Source organism: Mya arenaria, chromosome 4 (assembly GCF_026914265.1).
Source record: "Mya arenaria isolate MELC-2E11 chromosome 4, ASM2691426v1".
Lineage (NCBI taxonomy): Eukaryota > Metazoa > Mollusca > Bivalvia > Myida > Myidae > Mya > Mya arenaria.
Window position 1 is genome coordinate 46996394 of NC_069125.1, and position 20833 is coordinate 47017226.

Sequence of the window (20833 nt, forward strand, 5' to 3'; positions counted from 1 at the left end):
ACCGGCTTCATCACGAGAGAGTAAAAATAGAAGCAGACGAACAGTCTGGGAGCCCAGGCATGTTATTAAGTGATCATATGGAAACTATATAATATGGCGTGTATAACGTCATTATTACCTATTACAGTAAGCAGTCGTTTTCTGGATGCTATTTTGTTTTAAATGATTTGAAGTTGTTGTGTCTCTCGTAAAGTGTTTATTCAGCCTTGATTCGTGAGCTTTAAAATCATTTTGGAATCATCTTTTAGCTATAAAACGATGCAGTCCAATTGCATATGTATATATATTATATGTGTATGCATATTGATCAAATGTTGTATTCTGTAGCATTGAGCTTATGGTAAATGATTTTATGTTCTTTGTCTTTGGCGTTTACCCAGTGCCATAAAACCGGGTTTATGTTAAAACTTTTTGCTACTGACCTTGTTTCTGTAGCTTTTCGCATAAATATAATGGAAACCAGAGGTTGATCCAGGAATTGACGTAAGAGGTAGCGTAACATAGGGGTGCAACCCTTTGACCTGAGCTTCTCCTTCAAAAACGAAATGTATATGGCATAAAGTGTTTGCATTCGGGTCTTGGTGTAAATTTTCTAGTTCGAAATGGTACAGTTTGATCATATGTTATTATTTTTTCTCTGAAATTACATAAAAAAGTAAACTTGGACGATTAAATGCGCTGGTTGAAACCCCTCTCAATCCATTACTGGAAACTATCGAGTACTTAAGAATTGAATTGGCGGAAATGTTAAGAGAGCGTAAATTGGCTAGGCGCGACAGCAGGAAGATAAAAGCATGACAGGGAATGAGAGGCTAAAGTTGTTTTAATTGCTGCTTAAAAAAACATTTAAGATAACGATATTAAGTAAGTGCTGTTAGAACTAAACATACACGTGTATGGCATAAAGGATGGCTGCGTGTTTGCGTATCCCTTAGTGTAGGCCCTAATTATCTGAGATATTATATTAATAACACAGTTTGATTCGTTATAACCATTGCACGAAAACAGGCATAGGCTAGTTCATGAAAAACAATATAAATATGTAGATGAGATGTTGATTTTGGTACATAATTGTATTTTATTCTACGAATGGCCATTGAATAAAAAAACAAAACAAGTAGAGCATTTTATATTTTATTAACCACGAGTAGTTTTTTTTCTCATGTCAGAGTGAAAATGATAATAGGAGCATTTCACTCGAGCCAGACAGAAATTATCAAGTGCTCCTCCACCAATACAGTCGACTCTTTCACCTACAGGCAAAAAATAAGAAATGTTTCTTTTACATTCTATGGTTTCCACTGAGTTTTACTGTCCTTTTAAAGGTAGAGAGCGATGTAATTGCCTATAAGGGATATTGAACGATTTTAGAATACAATTTTGGAATAGGTTGTTTCTGTGATAACATAATCTAAAATGTAAACGTGTATAAAATCAGACACTTGTCTTCGTATTTGGAATGCATCTTTATCTCAATATTCCGAGAAAACATTCCTTCATGAGCCTTCAAAACTTAAAAAATATAAAAATAATAACCAATATTTACTTATATTTATTTTGATCAAATTTTATTTGTAATCTAATTGAAACTGCCAATGTTATCTTATATATGGACCAAAAGTTATACAGGATAATAGGATATTAATGCTCTTTTTGTCATAAAAGTGTCGTACATAAAAAACTTCTTCGTAAAAAACAGGTAAATAACAAAGTATATCAAAATAGGATAAGTAGAATACAAAAGCTGCCAAATACTAAATCACGTAATGGTGAAAATGAATTGTATCGTTTCAATCCTACAGAATCAGTACAATTCCGTTCGTGTTGGCAAATACTCTCCGACAACACACAATGAAAACCGCACAATCGCTACGTTCTTGACCTCTAAATCATTAACCAAACTATCTTTAATAACATCACACTAATGCCTGGGTAGCTTGGGGCCATTTTTATGATCGATGTTTGATAATTTCATCAATACTGAAAATAACTTTTCGCAGTTAATCGAAGGATATTTATCAAACAAACGTTTGAACCCTTCATTATCTGTCGCATATCGCTATTCAGATAATACTTCAGTAATTTTTTGGCAGCTATGACACAGACGAACTGTTTTTTAACTTAAGTTTTTTTACAGACGGTTTTGCATTGTGTTGCACAAGATCCTCCTTGTACAGTCAGCATCAGCTTGCAGGCAGATTGCAATTAATTAAATAGATAAATTCAATTTCCGTTCCCAGAGAACGCAGAAACTCTCATTATCATACCCAAAGGTGTTTTTATCATCTAGTTCAATCGGTGCTGCTCATTGAACGCCATCAATTGAAATATACCAAAAGTTGAAGAAAAATGGATCCATCATTACTAATCACCGGCAAGGATTGTCAATGAATCTATGGTGATACATTACGGACATCTTCCGGAAAATACAATATAAATGAAGCCCCATAAATGTATCAACAACAGGCATCGCCCTAAAATAAATTAAAGGCTGATCAATTGACCATATTATTTACGAGGGTTGATTGTGTATTCGTGTTGCTCCGGTTGATTGTGTATTCGTGGTGCTCTGGTTGATTGTGTATAGTCTTGTGGCTCTGGTTGATTGTGTATTTGTTTGGCTCCTGTTGATAGTGCATTCGTGTGGCTCCTGTTGAGTGTGTATGCGTGTGGCTCCTGTTGATTGTGTTTGCTCCATATCCCATTTAACAAGATCACACCTAGGTTTAACAACGAGGATTTCTTTGTATCATTACATTTGAACAACAAGAATTATAGTAAAACAATACCGAGAAGCACACTCGAGACGTTCTTTTAAAAAGGTATACACTTTACTCTCATTCAGTTACAAAAGGAATAATTTATGATCGCTGTTCAAATGGAATAGTTGTGATCTCCTTGGGGAACACTTTTTTCAGGAAATTTTCGTGACGTCGTTTACGTATTTACAGTGATACGTCTTTCAACTAGACCATAAAATGAACATACATGAATTTTCCGCTCGTCGTATAATAATGTTTACAACAGGAGTCCAAGGGTGCTGTTCATTGAAGATCTTAGTTGTAAGTTGGAATGACCAATGGTCATTTTTAATTAATTTTGTTATATAATTGCGTTACATTTTGGCTAAGTGTATGTTAGACCTTGACTATCATTGAGTATCGTTACATTTTGGCTAAGTTTATGCTTAAGACATTCTTAAGGCCGATTCAATAAAGGAATTTCGTCATAACTTCAAAAATCTGTATAAACGTTACACATGGCAACACAATGATCTTTTTTTTTTATTTCATCAACTTTTTGTTAGTGTTTTTTCTTGCTTAATAAGGAAATTTAAGTTATATAAAGTCTAAATGGAAGAAAAAAACTGCAAATAGGTCCCAGTTTAAAGCAAATGTCAAAGCGCGGCAGCCATTCTCTCTAATTGTTTTCCTTCGTCACGAAATATAGTCATTTGTGCACTTTCGCAACTATTGATTGCAGTTTTCGGCAATGATCCGAAAATCATTTGCTTGTTCTTAAGTCTATTATTCGAATAGTTTTTCCATATAAGAAACATATTTGTTTTAGATTTCACTGTTGGGTCGCTTTGATATCATGTTCCGTATTGTGTGTAACAATGGCCAAACAGTTTATTCCTGCTAGTTACCGCTAAATTACCTTGAATACGGTTATTCTACGAAATTGTGAAATGATTATGCTATAAAATGTATATAAATTGAGTTCTCTACATTTAAACACAAAACTTCATATAGTTTAATAACAAACATGAAACTTGCTGGTTTGAAGTTCATGTAATTGTCGCGACCGAATAAGTGGAATAAATAAACGGCAACATAGGTTAAATACGCCTTGAGTGTGTGTTAGAATACCAAGGCCAGACAATGACTACACATTTGAGGGTCAATGGCTTTAAAGTATGTCAATAAATCAATGGAAAGTATATGAACATTTTCTGCAGGCAAACGAGTAGTGTGATCAGATTGAATATCCCAACAATCAAATGCCAGATGAAGTAAGACACTTAACATGAGACACACATGAAAACAAAACAAGCACAGTTAACATCAACTACTGTATCAAAGTAACGTGCTTCGCAGATATCTTTACATTTGTCTTCAGAAATAATGAAAACATTGTCACGTCGCTAATACATGCGATTGTTTTCTACAATGTCCCATGCTTTAATTGTAATGTATAGGTTCTACATTATATTGTAGCACATTTGCTGATGTCACAGAATTTTGTGAAAACTTTAACATCACTTTTAAGAAGAGGGTCGTATACTGCCATATTTTGGAGGCTATTGTGTCATGTCTCTAAGATTGATCCTTAGGGCAATTGCCATTACGTCTGTCAATATAGATGTTTCCTGGTGGAGACCTTTTAATGTGAGCCAACATAAATGGAATAACTGTCGTCTGACTAAAATAAATTTTACGATCCAAGTCTAAGGAATCGATACACAGATATGAACATGTATTGAGTTCCCAATAATACCGTTACTCAGTACTAAAAGCTGGGCGCTATGCCAGGAAACCACTGGGACCATTTTTATATTGTCTCTGGTATATCGTACCAAGGGCTTGAACTCGCTTGACCACGTTTATCGAACACGTTTGTAAACAACTAAACAAAGAAACGATGAAGAATACAAAATACTCTCATAGGAGATGGCAAATAGTTAAAAATATAATATTTGGCCCGTGTATTTCTCGAAGAATTAACTTAAACAATGTGAAAGTGGCAATTATTGTTAGTCTTTGTCAAATTGTTGCAGAGTTGTCTCCTCTTAAATTTTGAATTTTCCAGATTGTCCGAAGTATATCGCACAAGTAATTTCCCAATGGACTTTGATTTTCTTTAAGAAACATTTGTAGATATGACTGTATTGTATTCAGTTTCCGTTGATTAGGAAACTAGGAATCTGAAGTATGGAGCAATATGAGCATGTTTTGGTAATAAAATACCAATAAATAGCAAAGTTGGCATGAAACAGAATTCATTTGTTTCATGACTCAACATGAAATAAATATTTGATATCTTGATTATCCCATAAAACATTTCACAAAATTTAAATGTAATCACAAACCATTTAAGAATTTTATTGGATTTGGACACTCAAGGGAGAAAGTAGCAGCATTAAAAATCATGAATCCTCGTTATGCACGGAGCAAAATCCTTGGTTAAAACATTATAATATAATGATATTTTATTTTACAACGATCGTAAAGAAAGTTATGATAACTTATAATTAATCGCTCGAGTAAGCACGATTTTGCGCGAGAATGTGGTCTTGTTTTGTAGAGGATCTTATTCTATTGGTCACCACTAACCAAACTCACATGCACCCAGGCCGGGAATAAAACCCGGGTCGCTTTTATGAGAAGCGTGTGCGCTAACCACTGCGTTAACAGGACACCACCGGAGCAAAATCCTTGTCATGAAATGTATTAGTTGATTGTCCTTAACCTTTACAACTATCAACATTGAATAGGAATAAACTTATGTTGTATGTGTAAATGTGGTAAACAGTTCGTGGCTTAAAACTGTTTACGAGTGCGAAATGAGAGAAAAATAATCAAAAGATCAAATCAAAGTATAAATGCCAGTTAACTTATCTGAATATGTATAACGTAGAAAAGCATGAACAAAAAATAAATAACAAAATGTGTATAACAGGCACATGCGCGCGTTACAGTCTTTGCTATAAATAGCAATTTTATTTCACGATGCACTGATGTATCAGGGTTCGGTGCCTTAACCGGTGGCTGTTAAACTTTGCAAACCAAAGAGACTTCCAATCAATATAAAAATATTTAAAAAATAAATTAACGCTGCATCCCAATATAATGAATTCCAAATTGTTGCCATTATAAATTTGTAGATTGAAGTTGTCCGTATAAACAAACTTTAAGAACAGCCTTTCCGAAAGAAATCATGCGAAAGTAAACATTTATGTTCACCTACATGTGTTAACCTAAACTGAGTTCACTTTTGATAGTTCACTGTCTGCTTAAAGAAAATGTAATTTTAGGGAATCGTTTGAAAATCGTCTTTATCACGAGAGAGTGAAAAAAGAAGTAGACGAACAGTCTGGGGAGCCATGTTATTAAGTGACCATAACCGGCAAGTGTTTTATTACACGACATAACTGCCAGTTGGGTGACGCCATGTACTTCTTTTACAGCTATGTGTTAAAACAATATTATAATAGACATGTAATACTGAGGACGCGGGTAATTTTCCATTTTATTATACGAATCCAGTTTTAGCGCATTGGCTTTTAGGAGTAACATATGATGTAAATTTTACTACCACTAATTGATAATTATTGACAAAATCATGCATGACTTCAAATGCGCACCAGTCAGGTAGTTAAAGACACAAACCAAGGAGTTGGAAAAGAAGCAAATACGGTTCTTGATATTATTTGAACTTATTCAACTGTGTGGAAGTGGTAATTTCAATGTCATGTCTGTAACATGAAAACACACTAAATACTTTTGCAAGCTAGTCAGTCAAACACTTTCGTGTTAGAAAGTCAAACGTTCTCTATTTTAAAACATATTAGCTCCCAAAAGCCTTACGCCCAAATGAATGACAAAATCTAATCAACAATTTATTGTGATATGTGTGGCTTGCTTCACTTTTAAGAAATGTATTTGCATGAAGTAAAAGTGAGGGTACAATGGTAACAACAATGAGGTCATTCCAGTAATGAAGTCACAATTTTTTTAATATTTTTCTTTGCAAAGATATCATCAAAAATACTAAACAATATTTGATTGAAAAGTTTTAAGTAAGGCATTTTGGCACAGTTTCCAATATTAATATTTTGATGAGCTTTTGAGTTTTGAAAAACAGGGATTTTAAACAGATCCCTGATTAAAGGTTTATGTAGAGCCTTATATAGTATTGCTGTGGCTATATTTAGACATCTGTAATTGTGAAAAAGACGGTGATACCATCCCGTAAAGTGTTAAAAAAATCTGCTTCAATCTCATTTCGTAACAAAAGGAATAATTTATTAGTGTTGTTCAAGTAGAGAAGTTACGATCTCATTGGGAATACTCTTTCAAGGAAATTTCGGTGACGTTGCTTAGTGAATTACAGTGATTATTCTACGACATTAAGCGTTAGCTAGACCATTAAATCGAAATTTCCTTTTGTCGTATATTGTATTGAAAATAAGATTCTAGTTCCCAGATGCATTGTTCTGGGTCACTTGCGAGTAAGGGATGTAAAATTGATATTATACCGCCTATGTTATGTAAATGAATTGCAGTTAAACCATAAAATACATCCTTATGTGTTACTTACGCTCGAACTGTGGTGACATTTTTATCTAGTGTGTTTGTACTAGAAATCAGGTCGGACATTAAGGTATAAAGTTAATTTATCAAATACTCTTTAGAAATAAGGAAGTCAAAATCGGTATTACAGCAATACTATGACAATGCTGTTGTTGCGCACTTCGCTTTGTCTTACTTTATCCACATAAATAAATGCAGTCACATTTCCTTCCTTTTCTTTCTAAGACACGATTCACAGAAACAACTTAGGTTAAGTAAACTATAAAAACTGCATGTTAACCTCTTTTTATCCTTACTTGTACAATGGATGTGTGTTAACAAAATATTATCAATCTTCTTCAATATTTAGCTATATGAAAAAATATACGTTTTCTAGTAAATCAAAATGTCAGCCTGTGTTCAATTGCAAGACGATGCGATGAAAAATCTCATATTTGCCAAACAGCTACGAAACTGATCAACAGTAGCCCAGTTGCCATATTTTGTCTATACTAAAACAACGTTTAACAAACACCCTCCATTGGCTCATGATATCTAAACAAGTTTGTTGCAATGTTTGCAAATCTAGTAATATATTCCCCAAGAAATTACATTTATTTCGTACATACTGGGCTCCACAAAAATAACCCACGCCATTTGTATACAAATTTCCAATCATTTTACATTTACCCAATTTTCATTTCCTAAACTGTCATATAGTTTCAACATATAATAGCATAACTTTACATATCTATCATCAGGAAGTTTCAGAACTTTAAACAAGTAGTTAAGACATCTGTTGGGAGCAAACAATTTTACTGAATGAGCTCGCCTAATACCCATAATTTAAAGCAATCAATATCAAGTATCCAGTCCAGCGTTATCCGACGATCTATTGTCTACTTTCGTTAGGTTTATAGATGTGGTCTTATATGAAGTAGGAAAGAAATAAAACAAGAAAAACTGTGATACAAAGTATCACAGCGGGCCCACCAACAGATCTACCATGTAAAAATTTTGAAGTTGGTGATGGCTGATGTCGAGTCAAGGCTATGAAAGAATTCAAAGAGACCTATCTTGAATACAATTGATTCTATTTCAATAATAATTGTCTTTTGATTTTAATGTGATATTTGGGGAACAGATTTGGAAAGAAATGAAATAAAATAATTAGTGTTTTGGTATTATTTTGCACTCCGCAAAACAGTTATTGCTTTATAACTCAAACTATTTTCTTAACCTAAAGCATACCGCCAACAACAGAGATCTTTGTCCGATAATGATACGTTTAAAAGGCAATAAAAGCGTCCATGTCATAATGAGATTAGTCATCTGATTACATCATGGTAGCACATAATCCGATATCGAAAAGTGGTACCGGGTACCGGGCGATACCGAATACCGGGTACCGGCTTTTAGCACCACCCGCCAGAAACGTTGCGAAAATCAGAAACTCGCGCGCTTCTGTCAAACGTACGAAAGACAACTCTGTAAAAAATAGACTGTGTCTACATTATTAATGTCAAAAGTAACACCGTTTATTTAATGACGAGACAATCATTATGGTACGAACGACAACTCATGTATTCAAGGGAAAAATTGACTGTGTCTACATTTTCAGCTCAAAAGTACTTGATTTTTTTAGGAAAAAGAGACGCATATTTTCAACCAAGTTCTTAAGTCTCTATAAACCTTTTACTCACCACGTTTTAAATATAGCGGGCCGCTGTAGCGATAAAAGAGCATGCATGAAAATGGTAGTGAAACATATCTGATGAAATCAAAATGTATTATAGGGTAATAGCTTTTGCATGTTCTCTAATTGTAATAGAAACCAAGAACATACATTGCCATTACTGGTATTCAGATAAACGGATAAGTGTGTGTTGCCATATAAAAGATGTTTGTTAAAATATCTTAATGTGATAACTTTGTTTGCGTTTCCAATGGTAACATTGCGAAATTTAATTACATTTATTTTGATGCAGTGATAATTTGACAAATGAGCTTTCTCCGTGTTTCTTCCGAAAGTTAATCCTTGTTTTTGCTAGACGAAACAAAAGGTGATGCAAGCCGATCAGCGTGTTGAAAAAGAAGTCCTGAAAACTGCAGATTCCGAGAGGCTACATAACAAAGCAACTTCTTATATAACATTGTGACAGAAACAGTACAAGCCTTTCAAGCATGTTGCACTAAAATATGTTAAAGCTTAGTACAGATTTTTCAAACACGGGGTTTGGGGGGGTGGTAGCGCAGGACCAAGACATATTATTTAGCTATGGCTAAAGAGGCGACGAGGTAAACTTATAACCGTTTTATTGTGTATAAAATAAGTTCCTGCACATTTTAGGTCGAGTGTTCCTCGCTGAACGATTAGGGTGCACGGGCTACTAAGAAGCTGAACGAGGCGGGAAAGCTTCTGAGGAACGTTCGCGAGGACCTTTCCCTGCAGATAACAAACCTGATCAATCTGACAAGTCTCCTGCAGCGAGGGGACGAGGAGCTGAAGAATGACTTTAATACCATTCGACAGCATGAGATCAACTCCCAGCTTGTCAGAGAGGCCATTATTGCTGGTAAGTGTGACGGTTTTAAATATAGCGAAAGCATAAACATCAATTGGACGAAGAAAGTAGCCATTCTTCGTCAAAATACGTCCTTTCCAATATGATTTATAGAGTATCACAAAACAGTACAATTAGTATATATGTGTTCTTACATAGTGCGGACCTGCGGACTTATATATAGCTCTTTATGGTGTCTCTAGTGTATTTCTATAGATTATTTATATAAATCTGAATTACGATTGCCGTATGTTTTATTGAATTATAGATGTGTAAACCATTCCAATACCACACGAAATATTTCTTGTTCTGATAAAAATGTTCAAAGAGTGCTTTCAAGGGAAATTCTTATCCATGACAATACAATCGAACCAATCTAGATGTGGTCAGGCAAGGAATCAGAACAAAATGAATGCTGGATTGACGTTTTCTTCGGTCAAAATACAATAAACCAGATGCTTGTAAGAAAAAGAACTTAGCTCTAAAAGAAGTTCCATATTTATGCAAAAAGCTACAGAAACATGCTCAGTAGCAAAACGTTTAAACATAAACCCGGTTTAGTGGCAATGGCATACATAACATATGCTAAATGCTATCTCTGACAAAATATCCTTTTTTTGACGATTGCGTTATAATGAACCCTTGGATTATTATTTTCAAAACTTGTTGCTACCATACACGGCGATACAAACATTAAAACAATGATGATATCCATTTTCACGACAATCAGAATGTAGGAATTCAAAATGCTAGGAATTTCAGCATTGAAATGATCGCGAACTGTATATCGCCAAATAATATATACCGAAAAAGTACATAAAGTTTTCCTCCCAGCCATCTTGATATATCGATATAAACGATTTCTTGTGACATTCATGATGACTGTTTGGGTTTTCTTACGTTCTCTCTATGTCTTTGTAAAATGTGGACTACATTTTGGGCTAAAATTCTAACTCGAAATATTCATATATATATATATATATATATGGAGATCTTGCGTTTAAGTCACCAGTGATGCTATTTGCCTATTGGAAAGTGCAAAACCTCTTGCCATTTATTTTGATTTAAGTTCCAAAAGAAAGGCTTAATAACTGCATAAAGATAGCAAAGTAATATAGCTTTTTTATATGAATTATGTGTTGACCTTGACCTCAGGGCTGACGTCATAAATCAGACGCTCTATGACATAACCAAATTGATGCCCGGGGGATTCGAGCATGGTGCATTCTTTGGAGAAAAGACAAGTAGCCCAATTTGTTTCTAAATTGAACACTGTAATTGAAAAGAACAAAAATACACAACGTTTTAGTATAAAAGAGATCTCCGTAAAACGTAATCATGCGGCTGTAGACAGTTCGCAATTAATTCAATATATATATATATATATTCAATTTTCTAATTGTGCTCAAAAGAAGCAGAATCTTTCATCATACCCAAAGGAGTTTGGTATGTTCTGGTCCATTCGGTTCGGTTTCATTGAATATGCATCATTCATCGACATTAGTCGAAATATACCAATAATCTCCTTTGAGCGCATCTATCGCAATTAATCACTGGAAAGGATTGTTGTCGAACACATGAGGATGTATCACGGGCATCTTTCAGACAGATACGACATGAAATAAGCCCCTTTAAACATATATCGACAACATGCATAGCTCTTAAATCAATTATACACTGATTATAAGCGTTGATATGTACGAGGAGTTTTTTGTATGTATTAATGCACAATTTAAATCAAAACATTTTGTAATAAAGACGAAAGTAATACTATCGGTTTTGTGGCATTTAAAGTTAAACAAACACAAAACAAGGGTGATGTTTGACTTTAGTTTCCAATTTAAATACATTAAGATTGTATTTGGTTATGCCCAACATATTTGTTGATTTCGTATCCGGAGCCTCCCCCTTACATATTTTATATATATTCAGTGTTCTGTCCGCAACAACTCCGCAAGATCAGCGACAACGGCAGCGAGTGTGGTGTGTTGTGTGGACGAGGGCCAGATTATGGTTGACCCCCACACGCCATTTAAAAATCTGGGTCATGTACAGCTTCTCAAACATCAACGAACTGTCACAATACACTTCAATTAAAGGTAAGTTAATTTGGTATTGGTACACTCATACGCGATTGAATGAACTGATAAATATGATTTCCTGTCATACACCAACAGCTGGTCAATGCGGTGAAATGTGTTTCCTTTTTTTCCTATTGCAGACCGGATTTAGTAAACTAATCATAGTTCAAACAGCCTATATAGAGTTATTGGTTGTAGATGACGAACGTGTCGTTTTCTGGTTGTGGGAACTACTTATTTTTCAAACAGTTTATATGGAGGGACAAAATAGAACAAGCTTGAAGTGATACTAAAATCAGATAACATTTTCGCTTCTATCCCTCGATGTATACTTTGTTCTTGATGTTTTAAATCAATGAATATTATATTAAATCAATGTCATCTAATTAGGATTATTATTGCACGATTGATATTTCTGCTCCCTTTTGCAGGTTTGAAGTTCGAGCTGCTGGACAAAACGATCTCGTAACCTTCCTCTTGCGTGGGTACGGGTCACGTGGTTTTTAAACATGCACTGTACTGCCAGAAAATGTTCACCAATAAAATAGTAAAGTACAGTCTTGCAGAGGCTCGCTTTCTAGGGGAGAGGCAGCTTGAACATGTCGGCGTACATGACTCATTTCCTTACCAATCGGGCAAAAACAGACACATCGACGAAACAGGTTTATGGGTAATTTATGCAACAAACTCATCAAATGGGTGTATTGTTATTAGTAAACTTAATGAAGATGTGTCGTTTGAGGACACGTGGGTTACTGAGATAGCAAAAAAAACACGTTGGTAATGCGTTCATTATATGTGTCATTTTGTACGCTACTAACGCATACGACGAAGTTCCTACGTTCATCAAATACACGTTTGACACACGCACAACCAGAGGGAAGGTTTTAGAACCGGGGGTATTACCATTCAGGAATTCAGTGAGTGGAGATTATGCAAAAGTGTATGCACTTGACTACAGCCCTTCCGATAAACCCTTGTATTCTTGGAACAACGGTCGAGTGGAAATATTTCCCGTGTCGTTTGTAGATGATTCTGATCCATAGACTGATGTGAAATGTCGTTATATGCAATCATATACGTGAAGTCATTGTATTCAAACGTTTTGCGGAGCCTTAAACACTGCTTACTCTTCGATAACATGGCGTGTATCAAACATGTGCATGCCCATAAATGGATGTACATATCAAAATACTAACTGTATAGTATAACATTTAAATATCACCTGTTTAATTTATTCCATACTACTTCTGTATGTTAAAAGTCACTTTAATCAGTACAAAAATGTAAATACGAGTGTATATCACATCACTTGCATATTTCGATATTTTTACTTAATAGGGATTCATTATTATTTTACTTAATCACTGTTATGGTTTTTATATACGTTTATGCTGTTATGCAAATTTGAAATGCTTGTTTCTGTCAATGTTATGTATATTTTGTTAGTACATGTATGCCTGTGTACGAAACCCATTGAATCTAATATAATAAATGAAGGGGAAGAGTGTTCTTTGGCTTAAAAGTACAGTTTATCGTCCATCAATCTTATTACACATAAATATATTTTCAGTAGTCAGTATAGGAATGAACGTTATACATCTTATATAATCCACAAGCATATCAAGCAAACACACTAAGTCTTGAACAATTTGTTATGGAGAGCATGCGCCGACAGAAAGAGTTCGAATTGTATCCATATATACGCATATGTACTTTAATAATATAAATCACAGTTATTTAGTGGTATTAAATTATTAGGGTGAGCAAACAAAAGAACATCATTGAGTAAGCAAAAAGGAAGTTTTTAAGGAAATGCACACTGAGTTTCCCCTATTAAAACGAGACCAATCAAATGCATTCCGGAAATGAAAAGACAACAATACGTCCAAAGTAAAAAAACCCAGTTTTGTTGGATTTTCAAGACTTAAACATGTAAATATGTTAGCGACAGTTATGTGTGCTAAATTGCCACTGCACGTACAACAACGCCTTTAATGGGATTCTAATATGGCATTTCCAATTATACCGAATGATGAGCAGATAATTGAAATTCGAACGATTGCACCCTGACACAATCGGGAGCAGAAATATCATAAAAAAGGTAATGAGCTCATTAAACAGACGGGCGATTAGAGTTTTTTTCTTAATTATTGGTTTTCCATTACTTGCTATGCTTCGTCACGTTACATATATTATTCATAAATTGCAAGCTACAATGTACGAGTAACTATAAGCAAGGGAATTCCAATGAAATTCATGATTTCCCAACTTAAAATTTGAATAAGGCAACAACCACTTGTAGAGCATTTCTCAAACAGGACAAGGTAACCTTGATATTTTCAGAATGTTTGAATTAATAGTATTTGTTGCTATACGAGATTATTACAATGGCTGTTGATGCAAATGCACTTGTCTGTCCTTAAATTACCATAACATAAGTTTTTAAGTCCAGAAATGCCAATTTTGATGATTCAAGGGCTATACCTTTGGTTGTACAATGTGCAGTGGAAAACGAAACCCCTTGTTCACAATTTATAACCCCATTAATATCTCCTGAGATTGGATTACTCTGGGTAATATAGTTATTGAGTTTTGAGCGACACAAGTCCAGCAATGCCAATTTTGGCTTTATTCAAGAACCTTTACTCTGTTTTTACTAAGTGCAGCGGGACAAAAACGCCAGTGCAACACCGTATCACCCCATTAACATTCCCCTCAAGAGTTATGACTCTTACTATTATATTTTTTAAGTTTTGGGCGTCACAAGTTCGTATTATACTAACTGACGGAATCTTGGACGAACTGACTAACGCACGCACGTATGCACGCATGGACAATCAATGGCAAATACGCCTACCCCTATTTGTGTGTGTGGGGGGGGGGGCAAAAACGTCGATTGTTGATTGGATAGTATTTAAGTATCCGATACACAAATATGTGCATTTTGTTTTCCCGGTATTCCGTATCATGTTGTTAATAACAATATTTATTTCAATCTACAATATAAAAAGTACGTAACTACATTAAGCATAATCATAGGGGAAACATACGAATGACGATGTAAATATGTTCTTTCACTCCTTTAATCTGCTTAATAATATGTGAACATTGGTGTGAACGAAGACTTAGTTGAAATATGATATGTTGGTATCAATTAAAAAGGTTTTATGTGCTGAAATAGTGTATACAATTCTTATTAATAAAATAATATAACAATAAAGATAGTTTGCCTTAAACATTGCAAAATCAGTCCGATTTCGGTACACGTATAGAGCAAATATACAAACGGCAATAACTTTATGTTTACTATAAGTATATATACAAACGGCAATCACTTTATGTTTAATATAAGTATATATACAAACGGCAATACCTTTATGTATAATATAAATATATATACAAACGCTAATGTATAATTTATCTTTGGTAATTTATTTTACATTATTAGTTATAACCAAGCAATTACCTTTCAACTCATATCAAAATTATTCAAGGTCACCGACATCAACAATTACCATTACTGTCAGTAGTAAGCTTATTTGTTATTAGTCGCATTTCTTAAGTTTGGTCTTTAAATACAAACAGATCGAAGAACTTTTGTGTGTGGGTATAGACTGCGTTTTACACAAACCTATTTTGAATTGTAAGGTCATTGCGTAACAAAACAAATAACTCAAATGGAAATATTCGATCTCATTGGAAATACCTTTTCAAGACAATTTCGGTGTCATCGCTTAGGGAATTTCTTTGATTATTCTGATTTCGTTAAGCGTTAACTAGACCATTAAATCTAAAATCCAGTTAGTCGGATTTGTTTGGAAAATAACAGTTTCTTTCCCAATGAATTGTGAAGAGCATGTTGCAAATAATATTTCAAAAGGGATCTATGATTGAAGTTTTACCGCGAAATTTACCGATCCTTTAATTATGGGCGAATTTTGCTGAGGTATGCATCTTGTGTGTGGATATGCGTTCCGTCCATATAAAGGCACGAGGCCTTCGTTATTCGTTATTTTTTGTCAAAAAGAGGAACAAATCAAGTCAATATTTAAATTATAAAATATTGTCAGATTTCAAATGTACAATATACAGAAAAACAATATCTATGTATAGTTTTACCGACACGTATTTAACAATAAAATAGTAACATAGTTATACATGTAGATAAGTTAATATTCAACCAATGATGTGAACAAATCGCTTTGTTTAGAACTATTATATGAGTAGATACATGATTGGAATAGATGCACAAAGAATAATTAAGTAAAAAAATAAGCTCGTGAACGCATACTACACATATACACATAGATAATGTAACACACTCGTTTTAATGTAGGAAAATAATCGTATCTAAATCATAATAGAGATTAAAACATTTAACTTAAATATGTATTTATAAAACAAATAGAATAGTCACAATTGTGTTCATTTAAACGACGATACAATGACCTGTCATGTTCTTCAATGTTCGATTTGAATATTTTCGCTCGGCTAATGTACTATTTGCAACAAGTTCTCGTCATATGATTTGACAATAAGGGCTATGGGTAGAATACCAAATTGCGTATTGTCACGCATGTAGACACATAAGAATTCGGTGGCATAAATATCTGACCTCACAATTAAATTTCATATATTGATGTACTGTTTATGCTGTGGCGTATTCTGCGAATAATTAGCATCAGTTGTGTGTACTTTTTGAAAAGGATCCTGCAGGGCTAACTCATGTCCGTAATTTAAAAAGTAGGTACGCCATCTTTGTATCAGTTAAGGTATCCAAACTAAAATTATGGTAGTTCTGATGCCTGGTACCATGGTATTTTGGTATCGTTAAATGCATTTAGAAACAATCAAGAAGAACTTACTAAATATATATACTAAAAATAAACCAAACATAATGTAACAAACAAATATTGATGGGATGTGATAGATTGTAAAGGTATTTTAAATTCCAATTTCGAAGAAGAAATTTTGAAGAACGAAGTTAACAAAACCTTAAATCGTTACCTTTAAAGCTGCACTCTCACAGATTTACCATTTCTACAACTTTTTTATATTTTGTCTTAGAAAGAGCAAATTTTTGCGTAAATATCTGCAAACCAATGATATAAGATTAATGACAAAATATCAGATCGCAGATGTTCATATTTCCGTTCGAAAATTAATGTTTTATGGCTTAAACCGTTACTAACCGTTACTAACGGTTTAAGAAATAGGCATAAAACATCAACTTTTGAACTTGTGTATAAAAATCTGCGCTCTATTTTTTTGTCAGCAGTCTTATAGAACTGCCTTCCATGGATTTTCGAAAAAATGCCTCTTTCCAAGACAAAAAATAAAAAAAGTTGTCAAAACGTTCAATCTGTGAGAGTGCAGCTTTAATGCATTTCCTGATCATGTGACTCTGAAATGGTTTATACTTCTAATGTCAGACTACTAGGATTGGTCCTGTAGTTTTTGTTGTACATATGTTGCCCTCAAATAAAAACGTTTGTAATAAACATCTTGATTTGAACATTTTACTTATTACAACAGTTTAAAATAACATTTATAGTTAACGCAGTGTTAAAACTACTGAACGTGTCTGTGTTATCTTCATTGAAGTTGGTTGCCCTAAAATGTAACAGTTCAAACCCGTTTGTGAAGAACATCTTAATGCGAAAAAATTGTTTGCGTGAAATAATGTGTCTTATAATGTGAAGTTGATTCAACCATTGATAATCTCTTCAATGTGCTTCTTTACATTTATAATATGAATCCCGAATATTTCGTTGATTCTAGGTCTATAAACCTTTCCCAAATAACACAAAGTACTTCTTGATCTCATCAAAATGTTCAACGAATGCTTACACGGAGACATTCTGTCTTTAAAGTACAATCGAAGCAATCTAGATGTTGTCGGGCAAGGAATCGGAATAAAATGAATGATTTATTGAAGTCTTACTTCTGCAAATGTACAATTAACCAGATGCTATTCAGACAAAACTGAGCTCACAAAGAAATTCCGCTGGATAATGGTATTCGCAATCTTGGGCAAAATAGCGATTCGTTACTTTGAGACGCTTGCATTAAAGTTGCACTCTCACTGATTTACCATTTTTACAACTTTTTTTTATTTTTTGTCTTGGAAAGAGCAAAGTTTTGTGCAAATATCTTCAAAGCAATAATATAAGATTGCTGACAAAAAATTAGATCGTAGATTTTCATATTTTCGTTCGAAAATTAATGTCTTATGGCCTATACTAACGGTTTAAGAAAAATGCATAAACATAAAACATCATTTTTTGAATTTAAATACAAATATCTGCGATCTATGTTTTTGGCAGCAGTCTTATTTAACTTGTTTCCATGGATTTTCGCAAAAATTGGGTCGTTCCAAGACAAAACATAAAAAAAGTAGTCAAAACGTTCAATCTGTGAGAGTGCAGCTTTAAAGTGCCATTCAATAAGTGTTATCAAATTTAGCTGCTGCGAAAACACGGCATTACAAAGCTATAAAGTTGTTGATATATTGGGCGATCAGATTAAGTTTGAATTGTTTTAACATATTTTCTTTATTTATGTTGCTATCTTTATCTATTTTGGTGTCCCGGTAGATGCCATTTGCTTATTCTTTATCTGACAATACAACGCAACAAGATAGATAATAGCAGTACAAAAACCTATGCTGTTTATCTAAAGTTCGTCTACATTGAGTTTTACTGTAGAAATACAATGTGTTTGTCGATAAACAATTATATTTTACATTCGCCTCCTCCTTGGTATAGACATATCTTGACGTTCATATTATAATATTTACACCTCAACTTTCATTCCTTAAATGAACTGCCTTTAGGCAATTGCGTTTATCAATCATTTAAAATGTGACTGTAAGTATTGCTTGCATTGTGCCTCTTAACATAAACAGGGTAGGTTTTTGGACTGCTCTGCTCCTCTGTTGTCTGAAATCAACTGTTACACGTGGATAATATCAATATAACAACTCAAAACATTCAATCTTGGAACGATTTTACACCCGTGGCGCCTACTAGTATTTGTCATGGAAGAATTTTATTAACACCTCGTTCGGATCTTATTGAAGCTTAATAATGACCGATGATATTCTGAGCCAACGAAAAATAGAAATGTAACATCAAAAATTGCTTGCCGAAACGAATTCGGAGATTTCAGGAACCATGATCTGACGATTTATGGAGATCTGGCGTTTAAGAACTCAATGTGTCTGTACTGATATCAGGCTATGCAAATGAACTTCGTACAGTGACGTACTATTTCGGTATAACAAGACAAATGTAAATGAAAAGAGCAACGCCATATAATTTATACTTATACATTATTTTGTTTGTCTTATTATAAAAAAGGAATTGTAGTAGAAAAATAAACAGAAAACGTCATCATATGTAATGTCTTTTATTGTTTGATTTGTTTTTATTTATAATCTTCGCGGAACGGCACACCCTCACCTTTTGATTAATTTATTCGAATGTTCAAAAGCAAGCATTGTGACAACTGACAACAGCACTTAAACAACGCAGTTAAATACTAATGAAATTCCAGCCATTTTTATTCTATTGAGGTACCATTAATTGTTTATTTATGGTGGTTGGCATAATTTGAAAGGACATGGATGTGTGTTCTATGTCTTTGGCGTTAATCCTGTCTCATTAAACGTGGTTTATGTTTTAACTTTTGGCCATTGAGCTTGTTTCTGTAGTTTTTCATATCAATATTAAAGGGGCTGTCTCACGTATGATAAAATAGCGGAAAAAAGAAAATTGTCGAAAACTGACATAAACTTGGCATCGATGTGTACAATGCATTGAAACTTACTAACTGAAGTACAACATAGTTTACAATTTATTAAAGTTTAGCAGTTATTTCGTATTCTTCCATTAAAAAAGATTACTGAGTATGTCTACCAGGTAGAATTCATTCCATGCGTGATTGGCTAGTTGGTGTTATCACGTGATATTACCGAGGTAGGTGTATAGCTTAATTATGTCATCCGAGTAGTATAAGCCTTTGTAGCTCAGTTAGTAACACGCAATTAGACACAATTTTTACATTTTGGTACTTTTTTTTACAATTATGATATCAAAGCGTAACACATTCTATTAGATAATTGTCCTGAGATTCGTTACAGAAAAAAACTTTTTTGGTGCCAATCTATGACACAGTCCCTTTAAGAATAATTAAGTTACAGGAAAAACATATACTGTTTTCATTTTTGCTCTGCATTTGTTTGTAATCTAATTTAAATAGACAATTTATTTCTCTTAGGACCAGAAAATGCTGTTTGTAATACTTTTTTGGTCATCTATCATACATAATCTTTCTCTCCGCCGATTTATATGGATAACATCCAAATATATAAGGAGAAAACATAATCGACCGGCAAATTACTGTTTTACATTGCGGAAAAAAGAAATCAAGTGTAATAATGATGACTTTACTTCCATGTGCTTCAGAACCAGCACAATTTCCGAAAACGAATTGTTCCGGACCACATTGCGCCTCACACCCGCCATCATAAAAACCGCACGTTAGGCATCCTGTATTGGTCAGGTTTTTGACATCACGGTTGACATCAGAATCCTGACAATTTTTACGCACGGTTTTCCCAGTTAAAAGTAAATATGTAACGTTTCATCTCCCGAGTCTCTCTTACATGATATATTTTAGAGTTTTTCCGAGGCAAATACTGTTTAAAATACAATTAAAACTACATGAACAAGCCCAATAGCTGAAACATAAAAAATATATATGATCTGATAAGAGAAGAGGGTGCGGATGACACTGAACGAGATACAACGCGTTTAAACACCACACACAGACTTCATACATTCCAAATAGCTATTTAAATAAATGCTGGGATTACCGCCTTTGAAAT

The 20833-nt window shown here is 33.9% G+C and overlaps 1 pseudogene; it reads left to right on the forward strand.

Annotated features, from left to right (window-relative positions):
- The first annotated feature begins 8638 nt into the window (after positions 1 to 8638).
- LOC128230873 (noelin-3-like) lies at positions 8639 to 13150 on the forward strand (annotated as a pseudogene).
- The last annotated feature ends 7683 nt before the right edge of the window (positions 13151 to 20833 follow it).